This window comes from Gadus morhua, chromosome 7 (assembly GCF_902167405.1).
Source record: "Gadus morhua chromosome 7, gadMor3.0, whole genome shotgun sequence".
NCBI lineage: Eukaryota > Metazoa > Chordata > Actinopteri > Gadiformes > Gadidae > Gadus > Gadus morhua.
Window position 1 is genome coordinate 4,546,620 of NC_044054.1, and position 21,768 is coordinate 4,568,387.

Consider the following 21,768-nt stretch of genomic DNA (forward strand, 5'->3'; position numbering starts at 1 on the left):
AAGCTGTTTCTAATCACCTTAAGCGCTTTCAGTGAGAGAAAAGTCCTTTACAAATACCATTTATTATTAGGGGACCGAGCAGCGAAGCTGCTTGGTCCCCTATTGTTTCTGTAAAGTTTTTTTTTTTTTCTCAAATTCTGTAAAAGTCATAGCCTATAAATCGAAAACTCTTCAAATTTTCAGTTATGGTTACCAATGACCCCCACTACCCATAAACCCAAATTTGTGGTACTGCATTTAAAGGGGGCGCTATTGTAAAAAATCATGAAATAGGCTTATTTTTTCCTCACCGGATTGTCCTGGACTCAAAATGATTTCATAATATTAAACTCGAGAATCAGATGCATCTATAAAACCCTGGTCATCTGCTCTAAAAGTGTTTACTTTTCCCACAATTTCCTAGAAAAGCCAAACGTCCACAGTCTCAACCCATTTTGACTACATGACCATTTTGTTATTGTTTAACTACACTGTAAAAGGTCAGAATACTGAAGAATGTAATATATTTTTAATGACACTTTAGTTTAAAACTATATTTCGACTGGACTCAAAATGTATTGAAAGAATGACAAAATAAATAAGTTGTCTTTACTCAAATTATAGTATATTCAGACAAATATCTTTTAATCTCTACTTACTAAATTAATTTAATTCAATCACACTTGGTGTGATTTAGATTAATGATTTGATATAATTAATAGATTTAAACTCAATCCTCAATATATACAACCTCAAATGATACAAAATAGGTTATTTATTAAATTTTAAACAATGACATGAAGACAAAGGGTCGTGTTTTTTAACAACATTAAATTGAACAGGTTGGTAGAAAATTTAAGGGTTAGGGGTTAAAGGGGTCCGCGCCAGTTGTGAGGAGGACAACAGAAGTATCGCTAAGATCAGGATCCTCTTCTTGCTGCAAAACATAATAAATACAATTATCAGGTAATCTAGAAGCAAGTTATTAACTATATACTCATTGTTGCTCCCATACATTTTTCTGCATCACTCACATGGCACATGTGACATATATAGAAGGTTAACGGTGGTAGTAATCTATTTTCCTATCATTACTTGTTTGTTGGCCTAAATCTTTTGTAATGTGACAATCACGCACAGTACCATAAGGCTGCAACAGCCTATAGATGACTTCCATGTCAGCAATATTGAAAGTGCTGTGATCTTTACTTATAACCGTAGTTTCAAACGGGTTGCAACAAACCTTTGACAACGCGAGCGAGGCGCTAGAGAGCAATCGTTTGAATGTAATATGAAATTGAATCACAAGATGGGAGAAAAAAATTACAGTGTCCGTTTAAGGTTATTTCCTTTCATCAAATGGAACAAATGATAACATCCACTAATGACCCTTTAATTTGCACATATTCAAGCTGGTTTCTATGTTAGTATTATTTGATATTAATAGTGCTTACATTGTAGGTCTTGAAGAACTCTGAATCTTCCTCACGTAGGTAGACAGGAAGAGCACGAAGCGCCAAAGTGCGTTTCACGTTGACACCATGTTCCTCCTTGATAAACAAATCAAAGGTAATAATAATTTTAGAAATATTTTCCCACTTGTTCACTGCAGTCTAAGCCCTACCGACAACATTCCATAGAATTACAGGAAACTAATCAAACTGGTCATAAACATATCACTTGACTAATAATAATTATAGATTTTATTGGTTAATATAAAACATGAAATGTTTGCACAAAAAGTGATTACTGTTTTGATGATGGCTATGCTAGACATACCTGGAGATCATAAGTTCCAAGGATCTCCCGTATCGCCACTGCTGTCTTGTGTTACGCCCCAGTCTAGGGGTGCCTAGGGCCTAACGTGAATGAGCCCCCGTCTTCCCCAACTCCCATATAGCCACAAACCAAATCACAATTTGGGTATAAGGAAAGATTTATTTATATAAATTATTAAAGGTTGGGTATGGAATTCGCTTTTTTGGCCATTTTTGCAAAATTACTTGAAATCCTTATCATAACCCTCTTACAGCCACTGAGTTAGAAGTACTGACATGAAAATTAAACAAGTCAATCATCTGTGGAACGGGCAGGGCTCGAAAAACTCCAGCCAATCATTTCCATTGCCACCGAGTTGCATTGGACAGTAAGTACGTCAATCAAACGGTCGTACTGCACTCCCCCTCCCCCGCGCGCGACCCCTTCGTGCAGTACTCGTGACCCAGAGCAAGCTCCTGTTTGTTGTTATCCTGCGGTAGCTACTGGAACTAGTTAATCCACATTTGGACCTAGCAGTAGAAGACAATTTCCATGGCAGACAAGACGCCACCATCCCCACCACCACCACCACCACCACCACCAGCAAAGAGAAGGAAAACTCTTTTTCAGAGAGTAATTGATAATAAAAACGCTGAAAGAGAAAAACTGAAATCAAGAATAATCCTAGGCGCTGCTTTCGAACGTTGGCGGCAACTGAAGGACGAGAAGGGTCTAAAAACCGATGCTTGTGTGGCGGTTGACCTAGTTTCAAAGTTTATACCGTTTATACTCGGTAATACCGGTGTTGAGACGAGTGTATTACTCGGTGTGAAAATGTCCACACCGCGGCAACCCTAGTGAAAACCAGGACTTCCAATACAATTATATGAAACAAACATACATTTTCTAAAAATAGTAATGATTTATGTGACCGTTTAATGTTTATAACATCTGGTGCAACCATAGCCGCGAGAACATATTCTCAGCAGGGGGTGCTGGAAAAAAAAACCCGGCCTGCACTAGACTCGCAACTCGTCACATTGATAAAAAAGATATATAGCAGCGCAGCTCAATTACACCAGTGCATGCGCGCACAGTTGAAAATCGATCGTTGTGTTCACTTCCTTCACACCATGGTTCACATCCAGCTGCTCACAGAACAAGTTTAGCGCACCACCGCTACCCTCACACTTTTTCATATAACCTTTTTTCAGCACTAGGTCATATGAGCATTAAATAAATGCTGCGTCTCAACATGCCTTGGACAGCAGCGAGGATGACTCGCTTTGCCACGGGCCGAAACAGTTCGGAGAGACCACAGCCAGAGCGAACACAGCGGGGCAGAGGAGTGTCAGGAAGTCTTTGGTGTACACATCAGTACGGCCTATTTGCACTACTGTTTAGTGGCAATGCAGTGTTTTATTCTATGCCTTTTTATTTTCGTATATTATTTCAATTAATACAATTTATTTATTCATGAAATCAAGATCTGGTCTTCAAATCTTTTTTCCAAATATAGGTCGTCTTACAATGGGGTTTGTGTTTATATTCGGACCAATACGGTACAGCGGGCGCTCACATGACGTTAAGCATTTCCTGGTGCATAATGTGACGCTTCAGAACCTAAAATCCTGTTTCTCCCCGTTGACACGACAACACATAACCGGCGTTTTCAGAAATCTCCACTTTGGCCGGAGTTTTTAGAAATGATCGTTTTCTGTGATAAGACAGGGCCTCGGACAGGGGGTGTTGCAGCACCCCCAGCACCCCTACTTCCCGCGGTACTGGGTGCAACTTACAGCTGAATGTAGTGCCATGTTGTCAAACGAAAACCTACGCTAGCCTGGCTCGCTCTCGCGCATCTCTGTTCGCGCTCGTGCATGATTGCGCGTCCAGGTACTTGGAATGGGTGGAGTTAGAGTCTGCGTTGAAGGAGAGGGGGTAGGACCATTTGAGTTGTGTATTTTCAAAATCTGCTGGCGTTTCGCAAATCGCGTACCCAACCTTTAAATAAACCTATAGATATATCATATAAACTTCAGGGCAGACCAAGGCCAAAATAACATATAAAACAATCCTATCTAGAAAGTAAGAAAATAGCCCTAAGAAAACAAACTACAAATCTTACCTCCCTATCTAAGTAATACAAGAGAAAACACCGTAAACAGAACTGGCAGTCCACCCCTACTATCACACAAATTAAACTATCAACTATTATGTAACATCGGACAAGACAGAATGACAGTGTGGCCAGTTGGGAGAGGAAGAGGACGGGGGAAAATGCCTGCTGCCCCCAGACGGCCTCCATCTTGGCTCCTTTTGTAGTGGTTGGTTCCCGGATGCAGCCCACCACAGGCCAGGGCTCGAACCTCGTCCACCAATCATGTCCACGTCCTGGCACACTCATCTATGCATGTCAAAATCAAAAAAAAAAAGGCACAGGGCACACAAGCACACAGCAGACCGAACAAAAGAATGACCACAGTCATAACCCCCCCACACCCAAGAATCAAACATACCCCTAAATGTTTGCTTCCTGATCTGAGGAACACCTAGACAAAGTGTCTGCTATTCCATTTTCTGTACCCTTCTTGGGAAAAATTTGCAGATTAAAATCCTGCAGGAGAAGAGACCAGCGCATAAGCTGCTGGTTAGAATTGCGCATATGTGCTAGGAATACTAATGGGTTGTGATCTGTGTACACTTGGACAGGCTGCGAAGTAGATCCGAGATAAACCTAAAAATACTGCAAGGCAGCAGGAGGGAGAGAGCTTCCTTCTCGATAGTGCTATAATTAAGCTGATGTTTATTAAACTTTCTTGAGAAGTAACAGACCGAGTGGTCAATAGCCTGATCATCCTCCTGCAAGAGCACAGCACCTGCGCCACACGCACTGGCGTCAACCTCTAATTTGAACGATTGCGTAAAGCAGGGCGCGGCGAGGACAGGTGCGCTACTCAGTAACGCCTTGGCAGACTCGAAGGCAGCCTGGCAAGCGGGGGACCAAACAAAGGTTTTCAAAGGACTTAAGAGACCTGTGAGAGGAGCCACCACATCAGAAAAGTTTCGACAGAAACCACGATAATACCCACACATTCCAAGAAAACGGCGCAGCGCTTTCTTGGACTGTGGGACTGGAAAATCAATAATCGCCTGCACTTTTTCAGCCAACGGACGCACTTCCCCCTGACCTACCTGTTTACCCAAATAGGTAACAGTGGCCTTGCCAAATTCACATTTTGCGAGGTTTAATGTGAGGGAAGCCTCACGGAGACGGCTGAAAATGAGGGACAGTGTGTGGAGATGGTCGGACCAGGGGCCCGTTTCAGAAAGCAGGTTCAACAAACTCTAAGTTAAATCCTTAACTCTAGGTTGACCAACTCTGAGCTGCAAAACTCTAAATTTTCGGTTTCAGAACAGGTGATAACGCTTAGTTCAATCAACTCTGAGTCAAGGTAACTCTGAGTGAAGCTCGTGCATGAGGATATAAAAAGCCCTCATCAATGGAACACAGATAACATGATTCACCATGGCAACAAGTACTAACAAGCCTCGATCCTCCTACTTCTCCCCAGCGGAGTTGCAAATCTTAATTACTGCATATGCAGAAAGCGAGCATATCTTTTTACTAAAAAGCAATACTATGGCAGCAGCCAAAAAGCGGGAGCTTGCGTGGAAAAATATAGCTGACCGAGTCAGAGTATTTGAGAAAAAGAAAATGTTTTCTCTTGAATGTTCCACTTATTCAACAATTATATTCCATATGTGCGTTTGTGCGCACAGGTGCAACCCAACAGGCCCCAAACGGACTTGGCTGCAACTAAAAATGAAATATAAAAATGTAGTTCAAACAGATAAGGTATAATTTAAGTACAAGCAATTGTGATGTTGTTTAGCCTGCCCTCATTAAACAGCATTTAGTGGCTGCATTCAACATGTGATGGATATATTTAAGTAATTAGGGAAATCTGCTAAACAAAGAAAAATCCCAACACTGCCAGTATTTAATATTGTCTATATGAAAGCAACACCTAAATGCCTTTTATACATACAAGTCTCCAAATTTGTGTTTTCTGGTTATCTTAAAATTTGACCTCCATTATAGCCAACAGAAAAAAGGCAGTCAGTTAGAAATGATTGAAGCATATCATGTCTCTAACAGCTCTTCCATCTCGTGCATCAGCAGGGGGGTCAGGAATATTATCTGGATCATTCGGGGAAAGAGTAGGACATTGTTCTCCTCTAATAGTGGCAATGTTGTGGAGAACCAAACATGCCACTATAATGTCACAAGCCCTTTCCGGGGTGACCCTGAGCCTACGAAGGCACTGGAACCGGGCCTTGAGTATGCCGATGGTCATCTCCACTCTGGCTCGTGTCCTGCAGTGAGCCAAGTGGTGCTTGTAGTGTTTTGTAGTGTTGCTGTGGGCAAGGGTCAGGGTCAGGGTAAGGGGTCAGCAGATAGCGCTGGCAGGGGTACCCTCTGTCTCCGAGTAGATAACCATCAAACTCTCCTATGATAATACAAGATACACTTTATTGTTTCAGTTGTAATAGGAGGAAACAAAATATTGATCATAGGATATAACTATATACTGGATATATAAACTATGTATATATAAACTCACCACGGGCAAATCTGGCACTCAGTGTAGACTCACGAAACATTCGTGAGTCATACACAGACCCAGGCCACTTCGCTTCCACATTATTTATCATGTGGGCTGCGTCACATATGATCTTCACAGTGGAGAACAGTAATTAGCTGTATAGTGAAGCATATTTCATTTGGAATGTTAAAGGCTATTATTTAGGCCTACCTGTACATTAATGCTGTGGACAGATTTCCTATTCACATAATCTCCTTCATTTATTGAAGGAGCTATGATAGGAATGTGAGTGCCATCTATGCAGCCAATCACACCTGGAAACCCTAAAATATATCAAATTGACTGATTAGTGCTTCAAGTCTCAAAGCTTTATGACATAAATGAATTACTGCTTAGACTGATACCTGCAATTCTGTGGAACTCTTCTTTGAGAAGTCTGGTGGGTCTGTGACTTGGGAACACTACAAACGTGCATAGTAGCCGTTTCAGTGCAAGTGTCACAACATGCTCTGCATCACCGACGTTATACAAAAAACTGCCGTTGGCAGAAAAACGAAGTGCAATACAAAGAATTTGCTCGGAACTGAGAGCGTGTCCACGATGGGTCATGTGAGCGATGTGAGGGCTGAGAATATTGTTTATATAATTTATTGATGATGCAGAGAAATGGAAACGCTCAAACAGGTAGCTACTCATCAGGGAATGATAAAACATCCAAGTATCTGCGCCTCGACATCAACTGGCTCTTCAATAAAAGGACACGCCATGTCTGCCACTGCCTTCAGTCTGCAGGCTTCAACTTAAGAGCAGGAGAAACTCGGGGTTAGTTGAAGAAAACCTGCCAGCGAGCAGGTTAGGTTCACGGAGTATGTTGCCAGGGTAACTGACTCAGAGTAAAGCTGAACTGGCTTTGTGAAACTGAAAAACCAGAGTTTCCCTCATCTCAGGGTAAACTAACTCAGAGTTTTCACTAAACCTGCTTTCTGAAACGGGCCCCAGGTGGAGGAGTAGGCAACTATATCATCTAAATAAGCTTTGCAATTCTTGACGCCAGATAACACGATATGCATTAAACGTTGGAAAGTAGCGGGAGCATTTCGCAGCCCGAATGGCATAACGGTATACTGTAGGAAAGTGTCGGGTGTGACGAAAGCTGATATTTCTGAGGCCCGTGGTGTTAAAGGAACTTGCCAGTAACCTTTTAACAGGTCCAGCTGTGTCACATATTTGGCGGAGCCTATGCAATCTATGCAATCCTCCATCCTGGGGAGCGGAAAAGAGTCGGGTTTAGTAACTGAATTTACTTTTCTATAATCGTTACAGAAACGAGGGGTGTTGTCGGGTTTCAGAACCAAAACACAGGGTGAGCTCCACGCACTAGTACTGGGAGCTAATCCATGCTCAACCAGATAACTCACCTCCTGCTGCATCATAGCCCTTTTAGTCGGGTTTACTCTATATGCGTGTTGCTTTATTGGTTTGTGGGCCCTCCACGTCAATGTCATGATATAGGACAGACGTTTGACTGGGATGATCAGAGAAAAGCAACAGGTTATCCTCAATCAAATGTATAATATCCGCACGGGCTGAGGCAGACAGATGGGACAAAAAAAACCTCCAAGCTACTCAGTATTTCTGAATTTCTTAAACGAGCGGCCGGCATCAAACCACTTTTCTCTGCCAACCCATCATCAGCAAGATTGTTCTGAGGAGGAGCAGCGGACACGGACATCACGGGCGCAGCAGGAGATGGCGGGGAATCACTCACTCTGGAAAAGCAACGTTTAAGCATATTAATATGGCATACTCTGGATTTTCTTTTCCGATCTATGTTTGAACAACATAGTCCGTCTCACTAATTTTTCTCTCCACCGTGTATGGACCTGAAAACCGAGACTACAAGCTGGATCCAGGTAACGGAAGCAGCACCAAAACTTTTTCACCTGGTTGGAAAACACGGAGGACAGACTTTTCGTCATAACGATGTTTCATTTTAGTCTGACTTTTTGCCAAGTTATCGCGGGCTAACTGACACGCATAGTTGAGCCGCTCACGAAAAGAACTGACATAATCAAGCACGTTGTGCTCAGTTTTTGGTGACTCTGATAGCCATTTTTCTTTGAGGAGCCGAAGGGGACCGCGCACAGTATGGCCGAAGACTAAATCACAAGGACTGAAACCCAAAGACTCCTGCAGAGTTTCACGCACGGCAAACAACAGAAGAGGGAGGCCCTCATCCCACTCTCTGTTAGACTCGAGGCAGTATTTGCGCATCATGGACTTTAATGTTTGGTGGAACCTCTCAAGTGCGCCTTGGGACTCTGGATGGTACGGACTGGATGTAACATGTTTAACTTGTAGCTCTCTCATTACCTGTGAAAACAGTTTGGACATAAAATTTGTGCCCTGATCACTCTGTATAGTTTTTGGCAAACCAAAAGTTGTAAAGAATTTAGTGAGAGCTTTCACAACTGGTTTGGCTCTGATAGTGTGCAGTGGGATGGCCTCAGGGTACCGCATTGCAGTGCACATCACCGTCAAGATGTATTGATGTCCGGATTTAGTTTTTGGTAACAGACCCACACAATCCACCAACACTCGTTCAAACGGCTCCCCAAACACCGGGATTGGGTGCAGGGGGGCAGGAGGAACCGGATGATTGGGCTTTCCCACAACTTTACATGTGTGACAGGTGCGGCAATACTTCACTATGTCGGTTTTCAACCCGGGCCAAAAGAAATTGCGCAACACACGATGGTACGTCTTCTTAACACCAAGGTGGCCAGCTAAGCTGGAGTCATGTGCGAGACCCAAAATTTGTGCTCGATAGTCTGTTGGCACAACCACCTGATTAACAACGCGTATCTCACTGGAGCCGGGACTCCACCGTCTCATCAAGACACCGTTGTCCAGAAAAAACACACAGGGTTTGCTGTCTTCCTCGGCGGCTACAACAGAGGACAGACACGAAGTTAGGGACGGATCATTTCTCTGAGCATCAATCAATATATCTCGGGTCACATGTAAACTCAGGTCCTTGTCAGCAGGAAATAGATCAGACTCATCGACACACGTTACCTTTTCACACTCAGTAGCGGGAAACACTGAAGAGGGCTCACCCTCATCTAATGTAGCCATAAATGATTCACACAAATCCACAATTTCACCCAATTTACGAGCCTGTGCGCACGTATCTGGCACACAGGAAACAAGTTTGGCACAGACACAGCAGAAGATACAGAGGTGGGGCAGCAAACAGACGCAACCCAAATGGGACCATTAATTACTTCGGGCAGAGGAAACACCTTTCCTCCGGCCAAATCGTTACCCAAAATAAACGAGATCAATCGGAAACCGTGGAAGCACGGCAACTTTCACATGTCGCGACACGAGCGGTGAATGTAAATGGATCATGTGAAGTGGGGCATTAACTGCACTCATTTTAATTCCCCACATTAGCAGATCAGAAAAACACGAAGCGTCGTTTGAGAGTGGCAGGACACTAGCCAGCAGGAATGAATGATAGGCGGCTGTATCTCGGAGAATGGTTACCGGCACTTTATCCGATTTCTCGCCGGTTACCGAAACAAACCCGTGAGAAACGAACGGCTTGAAACGAGGGTCAACCTCCACGTGTACCTCTGGTTCAGGTAAGAGCTCTGTGGGTTTTAGAGGCGGGGACGCGGTGTTTATGAAACCCACACCTGCGGGAGGTTTAGGATTTCTGTATTGTCCTTTTTTTCTAAGAGCCGGACAAACAGCGATCAAATGGCCTAGCTCATGGCAATAAAAACACTCGCGGCTGTCACCCGCAGCTGGTGAGGTGCTTTTACGCATCAGCTTTGGCGATCTATTTCTACGCTCAGGCATATGTGAAACACGAGGTGCCGGCAAAGAAAAAACGCTTTTGTGAGTTAGAATGAATTCAGCCAGCTTTTGTCACCGATGACTCTTTTTGTTCATTCAAATAGACAACAATTCGTTCCGTTCCGACAGGCAGTCATAACACTTGCCTGTCCGTAACGCCTTCTGTCTGTAGAAGTTGATCAGTTGTGAAGTATGTCGGACCAGCTCAGAGTAGAATGTGTTCCGTAGGTTCACATTAGTTATGCGGTGGAACTCTGCACACACCTGCAGACACACAAAAACATAGAAATGTTTACAGATTACTATCTACTTATATCCAGCATCTGTGATCGTTGTCCAGCTCCTGGCCTACACTGAAATAAATCACACATTAAAACACACACATTCAAACATGTAGGGCCCTATCTTGCATCCGGCGCAATTTACTTAATCACTGGCGCATGTGTCATTGCTAGTTTGCAACTGGCGCAGAGCGTTTTTTTCCCTTTTGCGCCACGCGTCGGTAAATTAGGGAATGATCTTGCTCCCCAAGGGGCGGCTCGGCGAAGGAGGAGGCGTGTTCTGCCGCACACGTTCCCTGGTGCTATCTTGCAGTTTCAGAAACCACTTGCGCCACAAACCAGGAAATAGCTGGTTTAAAGTTAGTGGCTCATGTTCAGATGCTATTTTAAGGGCACATGCATAATGTTGCTTGTGCACCTCGCGCATACACTTTGCTTCTCTCATCTATAGCCACACATTCTTGGTAAATTATTTGGGAAAGAACAGCTGATACAGCGGTAATAAGTTGTACATATACTTTTAAATCAATGCATCTGCAAACACCTTACAGCAAACACATATTTTCTTGACACAGACATCGTGTACATGCCCATAACTTTTAGGATTGATGAGTATTTGATCGTGAGAAAACATTGTTTTACCGCGAGTGAGTGTTAAAACAAATGAATGAATGCGGGCGCGCGTGTGTGTGAACGTGTAACACGCACACGCGCGCGGGCACGTGTGTGTTTGTCCATCTGTTTAAACACACGCAAACTAAACACGTAACGCATAATACAGTCCATGGCAATGTATATTAAAAGGGAGACACATGCACATTAGGAACACAAGTCGATAACGATAATGCATACAATACTGATAAGAAACAATGTTTATAATGTATTGCGTATATCATTAAATGGGACAGTTACCGCATATCATTTGCCGAAATTTATTTGAGGAAATATTTGAGTATTTCTGAAGTTGTGGAAGAAAACCTTATTCCATATGTATTAGGCCATATTATTTGGCCATAACTGAGCCATTTGAAGTTGGAAATTCATGTGCATCTGTCTCATCAGAGTCTGCATACGCGCTGTCACAATATCAACTCGTCAGATTCAAATGCGCTCATGGCTCTTAAAGGGGATGGGAGCTGGCACTCTCATTGGTTTATTGCACGTTACGCCAAAACCACACCTACGGGTAATTAGGCTACTTCAGACCAACCCCTTTTAGATATGCGCCGGGCGCAAGTCATTTTTCGCGCCGGTAAACTAGCGACATCGCCGTAGAACCGCCAACAAAGCTACTTGCGCTTGGCGCTTCTCACTTGCGTTTCAGACCGTTAAAATAGGGCCCGTAGGGTGTCAATGGCTGCTGGGATTTTATAACAAAAGTATGAGGATGTTACCTGAGACTCAATCTTTAAGGCTGGCCAGCTATCCAGTAAGTTCTTAACCAGCAGATCTCCCTTGACAATATCTTGTCGACGCAAAGCAAAGGTTGTCTGCGAGTTTTTCGATTAGTAAGTGATTTTTCTCCGTCTTTTCAACTTCTTATTCGATCTGTATTTTCATCTGTTGAAGAGTAGACTGGTTCTCTCCTTTGGGAAAGTTAGAAAGGAAGTTTACTTCAGAATGGCGGGCACGTTTTATGTTGGAATGCGGGTGCTCATGTTGCCCCCTTGACCTAGGGGTAGCCAAGAGGGTATGTTGGCACAAATCCTGTAGTCTATTGTTGAACAAACAAGAGACACGAAACAAAGCTTCAGTTAGTCTTGCTCGCAGGATTTTTTCTGCCCCAGGACATTTATTCAAATCCTGACTTTGACTTTATGCTTATAACATTGAAATGACACATGACGACTGACGTAAACTTTTGACTTCAGAGATATATAACTCCACTGTATGACAACATGAAATCAAACAATCAGTGTAAACCTATCAACAATAAGTAAATGCCTATAGCTACTTATGAGTTTTTCTTGAAAGGTCGCTTCATATCAAATAATATTTAAAAGGTAGGAACTCCATTTAATATAATACAAAAACCCTTGAAATAATATGTTAAACTTTCGTTTTACGGATGGTGTAACACATATCACAAACCCACGTTTTAGATAAACTAACCAGCGGCTAAACCGTTTCAAGGTGAAATTCACGTTCACTTCATGAACCCAAAGTCAGCGCAACGCCCGCAAGAACCCACTAGAACATCAACAAGATTAGCATGTAGCTTCATGGTCACATCAAGATCACACAACATTCACAAAGCCCATTTCCCTTTTTCTGACTAAAACTATTACACTCATGACCCTACTAAAAATGCCTACTCTACAAAGTATAATGTGTTGTGTAACCCAGGTTACTAGGCCTTATCAGAAGACCAGTTTCAGTTAATTGATTAGATCAATAAATTAATAAGATAGATAAGATAAATAGATAAATAAATTGGGTTTGTTTTAATCTTCCATAATATGAATAGGATTTATGATTGAAATCCTAAATATGTCAATAAAAAGTTAATATATATGTATATGTTAATATACATAAGGTTATTTATATGTTAATATTTAATAATAATAATATTTTGTTTATTTCAAATGTGGCGAATGTGCCTTTCTCAAAGTGTACAAGATTCGGGTGACATGAGGAGTTCACGTAAGGCAACTTAGCGTAACCAATCAGACATCGTCAAGGATTTATGATTAAAATCCTAAATATGTCAATAAATAGATTAAAAAGATTAATGTACACAAGGTTATTTATATCGGTTTAAAAATAATATTTTGTTCATTTCAAATGTGGCGAATGTGCCCTTCTCAAAATGTACAAGATTCGGGTGACATGAGGAGTTCACGTAAGACAACGTAGCGTAGCCAATCAGACACCGTCAAGGTGTACGTGCCGTTTCTCTCTCTCTCTATGCCGGACCGTTGTCGAGGTGGCGGCATGCAAACTTTCTCTTGAAGGAAATTATTGTTGCGAGAGCCAGATATATCCCAATGTTTCAATAATTATCGCAGGCGCAGAGAACAAAGTTTTTTTGTTGTTGCTTTGGTTGATTAGTGGACCATGTTTGTGACGGAAACGAAGGAGAACCGGAACCTGGACTGATGAGAGTAGTGTATTCTGCCTTGTACCCAGAGTGTGTGTGTATATGTGATGTTTGAGCCTCTGGCCGGGTCTTTTTGCTTGTATGGATTCCTGGTGAGATATCATCTGCATGAAGATTCTTCTCCCGCTGGGATTTCTCCCATCTCTGTAGAGGTAGTGGGGAACCTCAGTGGTAGTGGCGAGCTACCCAAACGAAGGACTGTTATTTTGTTACCAATATTCTGATTTTCCCAGTGGCTGGATATATTGAGAAACTGGTTGATATCTCATGTTTTTTTATTGATTTATTTATTTATTTTACTTCTTTAAATCTACACAATATAGCTTTCTAAAATGTACTTGTTGATCGTCACTCAATGCATGTTGCCAATACCCCTTTCTCCTATAGTGATATAACTAGACTTCTGATTTTCTGGCCCACAAGTTAATTAATGCACTGATAATTACATCTGTATCTCCCAGTCTTTACCATCGAGGGTTAGAGCTGATGCTGGTTACAGTTGCATTTAAGGAGTTTTAACCCACCTATTGTTGAACAAACAAGAGACACGAAACAAAGCTTCAGTTAGTCTTGCTCGCAGGATTTATTCTGTGTTAACGTCAGGCACGGCGTTATGGGTAGGCCTGACTGACCCAGGCCCACCCACTGTTCAACAGGCTCACCCAAAACTTTTATTAAAAAAATAAAAAATAAAATAATATATATATTATATATTTAATTTACTGCCCGGCTCTTTTCAATGCTGTGGAACGAAAGCGTCAAGGGAATTTTTTTGCCTCTGAATCACGTCTTTGATATCACTCCGCATGTCAGGTATTCATCAACCAGTCCTCCCTCGTGTATTTGGTTGCTAAGCAACGTAAACGTCTTATGCGGACAATTTCTCTGCTAATCAACGCTACGAATAGTAATCATAAAAAGAGTAGTAATTCTTTCGCATTGGCAATATAGCCTTTAACTTCACGTCTAATAGCCTCCAGTCCATCCCCGCATCAGTGACAGACACGATTGATTTTATCGAGAACCTCAAACAAGAACTGACAGACATTCGCTCAGGTGATGTGCGTGGCATCTGCAGCAATCCTGATGTCCCCTAGCCTCGATATAAATGACACCACTTTGGCTACTAAAGCGAACTCTCTCAATGATACAGGAAAGCGCTTCCAGATAACCATATCAGAGTCGGAGCTCGCAGTGTTTGTGTCACTCATAGAGAGGAAGAAAAACATCTCAAAAGTATTCTTGAATTGATAGACACATGAAATGAGGACGTTTTCCCGAATATCCATGCTTTCAAGCTCTGATTACACTACCAATACACATCCTGTTCAGTTGAACGCGTCTTTTCCAGTGTCAACCGAATTAAAACAGCAAATAGGAGCACCATCCTTACAACTCGCTTTATGTCCCTCTGTCTGTTGACATTTGAGAGAGAGCTTATAGTAACTCTCGACTTCGATTAAATCATTGACATTTTCAAGAGCAAACCCCGCCGATTACTCCTGTAAATGAATTAATAAATTTTCTTCTCATGCTCTCTTCTTCCCATGCCTATCTATTTTCATGTTTGGCAATCTTTTAAGCCTGCCTGTTGGCGCAAAACTACCCAGTTGTTATTTTGATGTTCTGCCCTTAAGGATATTGTTAGTTTGCCTGATAAGTTAAAGGCTTCTGAAATGCTTTGCTTTTGAAATGCAGCAAAATAAATGTTGATATTGATGCTCGCTCTGATTTGCGTCAAAGGGCTGTCAACCTTCTGACTTTGGATGACCGTGAATTGGTGGTAGACTATTGTATTAGTTATTATCTCGTAGTAGCCTAAATTTGAATGCATGTTCTTGTATAATAAGTAGAGCTGTCAGTTAAACGCGTTATTAACGGCGTTAACGCAAACCAATTTTAACGGCGTTACATTTTTTATCGCGCGATTAACGCAATTATTATATTTTTTAAAAAAAATATATATATTTTTTTTTTCTTTGGCTCAAAACAAAGAAGCATTAGCCTGACTGCTATGTTCAAATGACATTTGTTCAAAGCAGTCGTTTAATTGCAATATAGGCTCTTTTTTTTTGTATCGTCGTGTTTTGATCAGTATATATGCCAATGTTGTTATCAATAAAAAATAATTTGCACAAGGCAAGCCGATGCACTTCACCATGTTGATAAGAGAATTAAAATGAGAAGAATTATGGGACAAAAAAATCAAGGGATATTTAGCATAGAAAAAGAATTTTTGATTAATTGCGATTAATCGTGAGTTAGCTATGATATTAATGCGATTAATCACGATTAAATATTTTAATCGCTTGACAGCTCTAATAATAAGCCAAGCTCAGTCAATCTGTTGCGATATCGAAATATTGTTGAAAACTTAAACAATTCAACAGAATTATGAAATAGTCCGCCTCATGTTATACGAGCAGATCTAAACCACGAGGGAAATATTCGATTCCTGACCACTTTTACAGTCTATCTATAGGAATTATGTCTATAAAGTGACGCGCTAAAGCATGATGCGTAATTGAGATTCCAAAAGCGCTCTTCTTTGTTCAGAGCCAAGGAGAGCAATCGCGGATGGGTCCGTCCTATATGCAACAAAACTTTTTACAATGCAACAAAATATTAAAGAGCATCAAGTTATTAAAATCTCTACTATGCACAGATAATATAACGGCATATTAGTCAGTCATTTTTATTAGGTAAACAGGGATTTGATAACGTTTTTAATTTAAGGACCACCCACAATATGTCTGGCCCACCCACAACTGGAATCCTGACGCCAGGGCCGTGTTCCAATACCCGTACTTCCATGAGTATACTAAAGGAAGTACACTATCTGCACTATCCGTACTCACTTGAGTACGCTAATTTTTTAGATGAGAGTGCTGTTCCAAATCGAGTACTCTGTGGTGCACTTACCGGAAATGACGATCACGACTGCCACCGTGGCTCCTCCCCCGCAATAAACATCCCGCTTTGAACGGTGAACTCTTTACGCCTAGCAGCTATAAAAAGCTATAAAAACTACAAAATGACTATTAATGCAGGCTATGTGGAAAATGCGCCGACTTTGGCTCAGCCTGGCTCCGCCTCTTCCGCTACGTAGCTAAGATGGCTGCCGTTGAGTACGGGGAGTGTCCTTCGATCCACACTTCACGATTAGCCCGTTTTGATTACGGCATCCGGGTCCTTGAAGTATACTTTTTTTTGCCGGATCTGAATTGGAACGTACTGTGTACTCAAATTTTGGCTAGTAAGTGCGGACAGTACGGGTATTGGAACATGGCACGTGCCTGGTGAACGTGTCCCTGTGGTGTTAATGATCCCTTCGGCGCCGTGCGCCATCTAGTGGCTCGGTGAGTCATAGTAGCGAAAGCCGACATTATAAAATTGGATTATTCGATTATTATAGTCAAATACCATAAAAATAAAGGGGTGCCTACTTTTATATTTTTACTAATGCCCAAAAAAGGCAGATAAATACCCATTTTAAATTGTAAGCTCACCTTCCATCCATACCAACCGCTATCACTCCCAAGCTCTCTGAGACAAGGGTGTAGAGTAACCGGGGCTTCAGCTGCCTTGCCAACTTCCCTGTCATTGTGGTATGGCTTGAATCTGTGCATGGTTTCAGCCATATTTTCCAAGATGTTGTGCTTCTGTGATCTAGTCAATTTCAATGTCCTTCCAGAAGTCTCAAACACAGAATTGCTTCTTCAAGAACATGCTAAGAAAAAGTTGGCACAGGGAAAGAATCGGGCCAGTTCTTTTGACGTTGAGTCAAAGGAACATGTGGGAGTATGTCTGTATCAGAACCTGCAGTTGAGGAATTATCACTTTCTGGTCTCATTACTTCCAGCGTGCCCTTCTCTGGCAATTCCTCTAAGTCCACAAGTAAACTAACGCCGGGATTCCACCTGACGCGTTACGGCCGCGTTAGGGCCGCGGAACGGCTGCGACTTCTGCCCTGCGTGCATTTCCACCGGGCGCGTTACGGCATCGCAGCCTTGCGAGCCAGCCGTATTCACGTGAGATCACGCGATAATCCTAAACCTAATGTACTCATCTTCCACTCCCAAAACTACTGCAATTAAATGCACAAAATAATTTATGAAATATATCATCCTTTTTATAAGGACAATTCCTTATAAAAAGGATGATTTATTTCATAAATTATTTTATGTCGCTCCACTTCGACAATCAGTCTCTCGTCGTCCATGTTGCCGAGCCTCTGAGACGCTTTGATTGATTGACTGCTGACCTGGTTCCACCGGTATGGTTGATGTGAGGTTGTGATAGGCTACATGAGCTGAGTATTGTGTTTTATTTTGAAAATTGACCGGATGCTCTATGGCTTTTTTTTTTCTCAATCTGCTCTGTTGAAATTGAAGCAGTTCAGCAACGGCTCGCGTCAAAAACAGAAGTGCTACGGAATGATAGCGCTGCGAGCGGCGAGCCGCTCCTGGGCCGCTGTTGAGACGTTCCGCAGCATGCCCGGTTGAAATGGTTTCATTGATTAGAGTGGCAGCGATCAGCAGCCGTAACGCGGCCGTAACGCGTCCGGTGGAATCGGGCAGTTAGCTGGCCTTCGAAATCTGGGTCCACATACTGTAGGCTGAAGTCATTGTCCAGTCTTGGCTTAAACTTCTCTTGCATTATGATCTTCAGCTCTTCTACTGAATTTGGTCGTGCATTTAGAGTGAGTTTCATGGCCACGTCTGTGTCCACATAGGGGAGCCATCTCCTTTTCTGTTTTAAATACATTGAAAAGGTCAATGAAATATGAGTACAGACCTACACAAAGAATTTGCGCCATAGTAGTTGGTATCCTAATAATATATGCTATCAATGGGAATTGTAAGAAACAATTGTAATCTTGTTAGAAACTTTCAGTGTGGCAATATATATCGTTTCGCTGTTATGCGTAGTTTTCCTTGTGCATGGTAAGCTGAGAGAGGTAATGTGTCATTGAGCTCTGATTTGGTGTGAACTGCCAAATTCCCTGATGTAAGTTCATAGGATCGCAGGTGTTCAATGTACAGTGATGCATGTTCTCGGCAAAGGAAAACAATTTAATTGTTAACAAGGAGAATCTGTTCAATTCTGCAAAACTGAGGCAGTCCTCCCTCGTGTCCCACAGACACAAACATTCCTACATCATAATCTGTCCCATCAATATTGACCCTTAATGTTCTGTAAATCATGTTGTTGCCTATTTTTTGTGCTACGTATTCCTTTGCAATATCAGGAAGCATGGAAAACATCACAGAGGAAACATTACACGTCTGCTGGTGAGGTTTAAAGAATGAAGGGAACTCAGATAGTACGCCATCATAAACTGGTGTCTGTTTGCTAATGTTTCAGCACATCCTAAAAGGTCCCATGACCTGCTATTTTAGGTATTCTTTAATATAGGTTTTAGTGGGCAACTAACACAGTATTCAAAGACGTTCCCGAAATTCAGCCGTGGTGCAGAGTTACAGCCACTCCGAGCCAGTCGCACATTGAGCTTCCCCCAAATGCGCTGTTTCGGTGGGCGTGTCAAGGCAGGTCAAGGAGGAGGGTGGGGGTGTGGCCCTAAGCAACTTGCAGCCACGTGCGCTCTGTTTACGGTATTTGTATCGCAATGGCTTGTAGAAACCCAGTCGTTCAAGCTTTTCAGTTTGACCCAGAATCGGATCCGGATAGCGAAGCACCTGAAGAAGTTGATACTCGGCGGCTACTGCAGGACGTCTCTGAATGGTTAGTTTAATATATTGTGTCTGGATACAGTACTTTAGTTGGTTTGTTTATGTATGCGGTTAGTTATTCTCATGTGCTAACGCTAGCCTACGTTGTTGGCTTTTAAAGTTGCTGATTTGCTATCGTTATAACGCTATATTAGCATCTATATCATCTTTGTAGTTTAGAGAAGTCACTGGCTCATTTTTTAATGGGTTAATTTCAACCTATATTGAAGTCATTTTACACGTAAGCCATGATTTACTCGTGAAGATTTACGTCTAACATCAGCTTGTCCACTGTCATATGTATAGCTATAGACACTAACCAGAGCCACTATAGTCAGACCTCTGCATTATTACATCTACCTTTATTGTATGGATAGGTGCCGTTGTGGAAAATGTGCGACCATGCCCACAGAAGCGGAGAATATTTGCTGCATGGAGATACTGCAGGTAGCACTCTCCACTAAATTGGAAACTACTTTGTCTCTTCATTTGACAAATAATTATGCTTAAAAATAAAACGTACCCTTTCAAATTCTAATTAGGTTACTATAAGACTACGGGAGGTCGAACAACAGCGTACGTGTATGGTTAACCATCCTGGATTGGAGCCTGTCTGTCTAAATGTTTCCTCTATTCAGAATGCCAGCCAAATATATAGAGCTGACTATGGTCCTCTAAATTTGAGAAGAATACACAAGTAAGTTGTGCATTGTTACAGAATTTAATAAAATAAATGAAGTTGTTATAAACCTTGTGCCTAATTTAGTCAAGATGTATTTATAGCAGAGCTAAAATCTTGTGATCTGTTGCTGGGGCCTCCTGGGACGCAGTATCCAGGTTGTCATTCCAGCTTGTATGGTCCTGCGTATCCGCTCTGAGTTTCCTGCTGAGGAAGGCCACTATGTCGGTTTTAAACGTCACCGTTTGAACCTTGACACAAAGCTGCTGATGACCGCCTCCTTGTCAGGCTTCTCATACTGTGCTGTTAGGGGCTCTGGAACAGGGATCTCCAACAGGGCCTCAGTGTATGGCGTAGGGTTGGGAAAGACTTCCTAAAAAATGACATCCATGTCATCAACGTAACCTGTATCATAACACTTTTTATTTTCAAATTGGTTGGGTTTTGTGTGTTATTGTTTTTTGTATCTATTGGATTTTTCATCAAGAGAAATACAATTTAGAAATCCAAAATATGTGTTGTTTGAATTGATTTGAACTAGTGCTGTCAAGCGATTAAAATAATTAATCGCGAGCAATCGAGATTAATCACAAATGTTTCTACGCTAAATATTCCTCGATTTCTTTGTCCCATTAATTGTTCTCATTTTAATGCTCTTATCAACATGGAGAAGTGCATCGACTTGCCTTGTGCAAATGTTTTTTTATTGATAACAACATTGGCATATACTGATCAAACAGGACGATACAAAAAAAAAAGCCTATAGTGCAATTAAACGATGAACATACAAACATACTGCCTTGAACATAGCAGTCGGGCTACTGCTTCTTTGTTTTGAGCCAAAAAAATAAAAGTAAAAGTTTTTTTTGTTTTTTATACAAGAATTGCGTTAATCGCGCGATAAAAAAATTAACGTCGTTATAATTGGTTTGCGTTAACGCCGTTAATAATGCGTTTAACTGACATCACTAATTTGAACCCTTACCAAAGGTCTGCTGTGTTTTTTGAGGTTTAGCTCCTCACTCTCCCTTCCTAGCCTTTAGCCTTTGGAAAGGAGATTTTGTAAATCGGTACTCCTTCCTTTGTTTCGGCCTGTGGTCGGTCCACATTGTGATTTGAATGCATAGCAGCCAGGTAGAGTCTGGAAGTACAAGACAAAACATGTTAATATTGACAGATATTTTAGGCTACAATTCCAAAAAGTATTTAGTAAACAAACTTTCTTTAACCTGCAGAGCATTCCAATAAAGGGAAAGACAACATTTTCTGGGGCAAAACGAAGAATAACCGCATGGAAAGCCTCCAAAGATGAAGTTTGGTGGTGGGGGCTCAGTTTTGCAACATCCTTCAGCGCCCTTTTGTTGGTCAGCAACTTCTCCAACTTGGAGAAAGTTGGAGTTGCTGCAGACAATAAGAAAATATGATATTAGAAAACCATTACCCATACAGTAAAGAATACTACAACCATGTCCTCTGGTAAATTTCTGAAAGCCATTAAATAACTGTAGTTGTCTGTTAACTGTTTTGACATTTAGCCTGTATATTGGTGAAATACCTGCTTGAAGCCATTTACTCCGGTCACTTGTCTGGCGGATCGCATGCTCGCACTTGGGGTAAAGAGGATCTTCATGTACATGGACATCTCGAACATGGTTCAGGATCGAGGTCCACTTTGCGATTCTCTCTGGCCCGGAGGTTGAGCCAGCTGCAGTCCAGTATATGTGGTTGTTGATGCTCTTCATCCACTTCTTGAGTTTCTCAC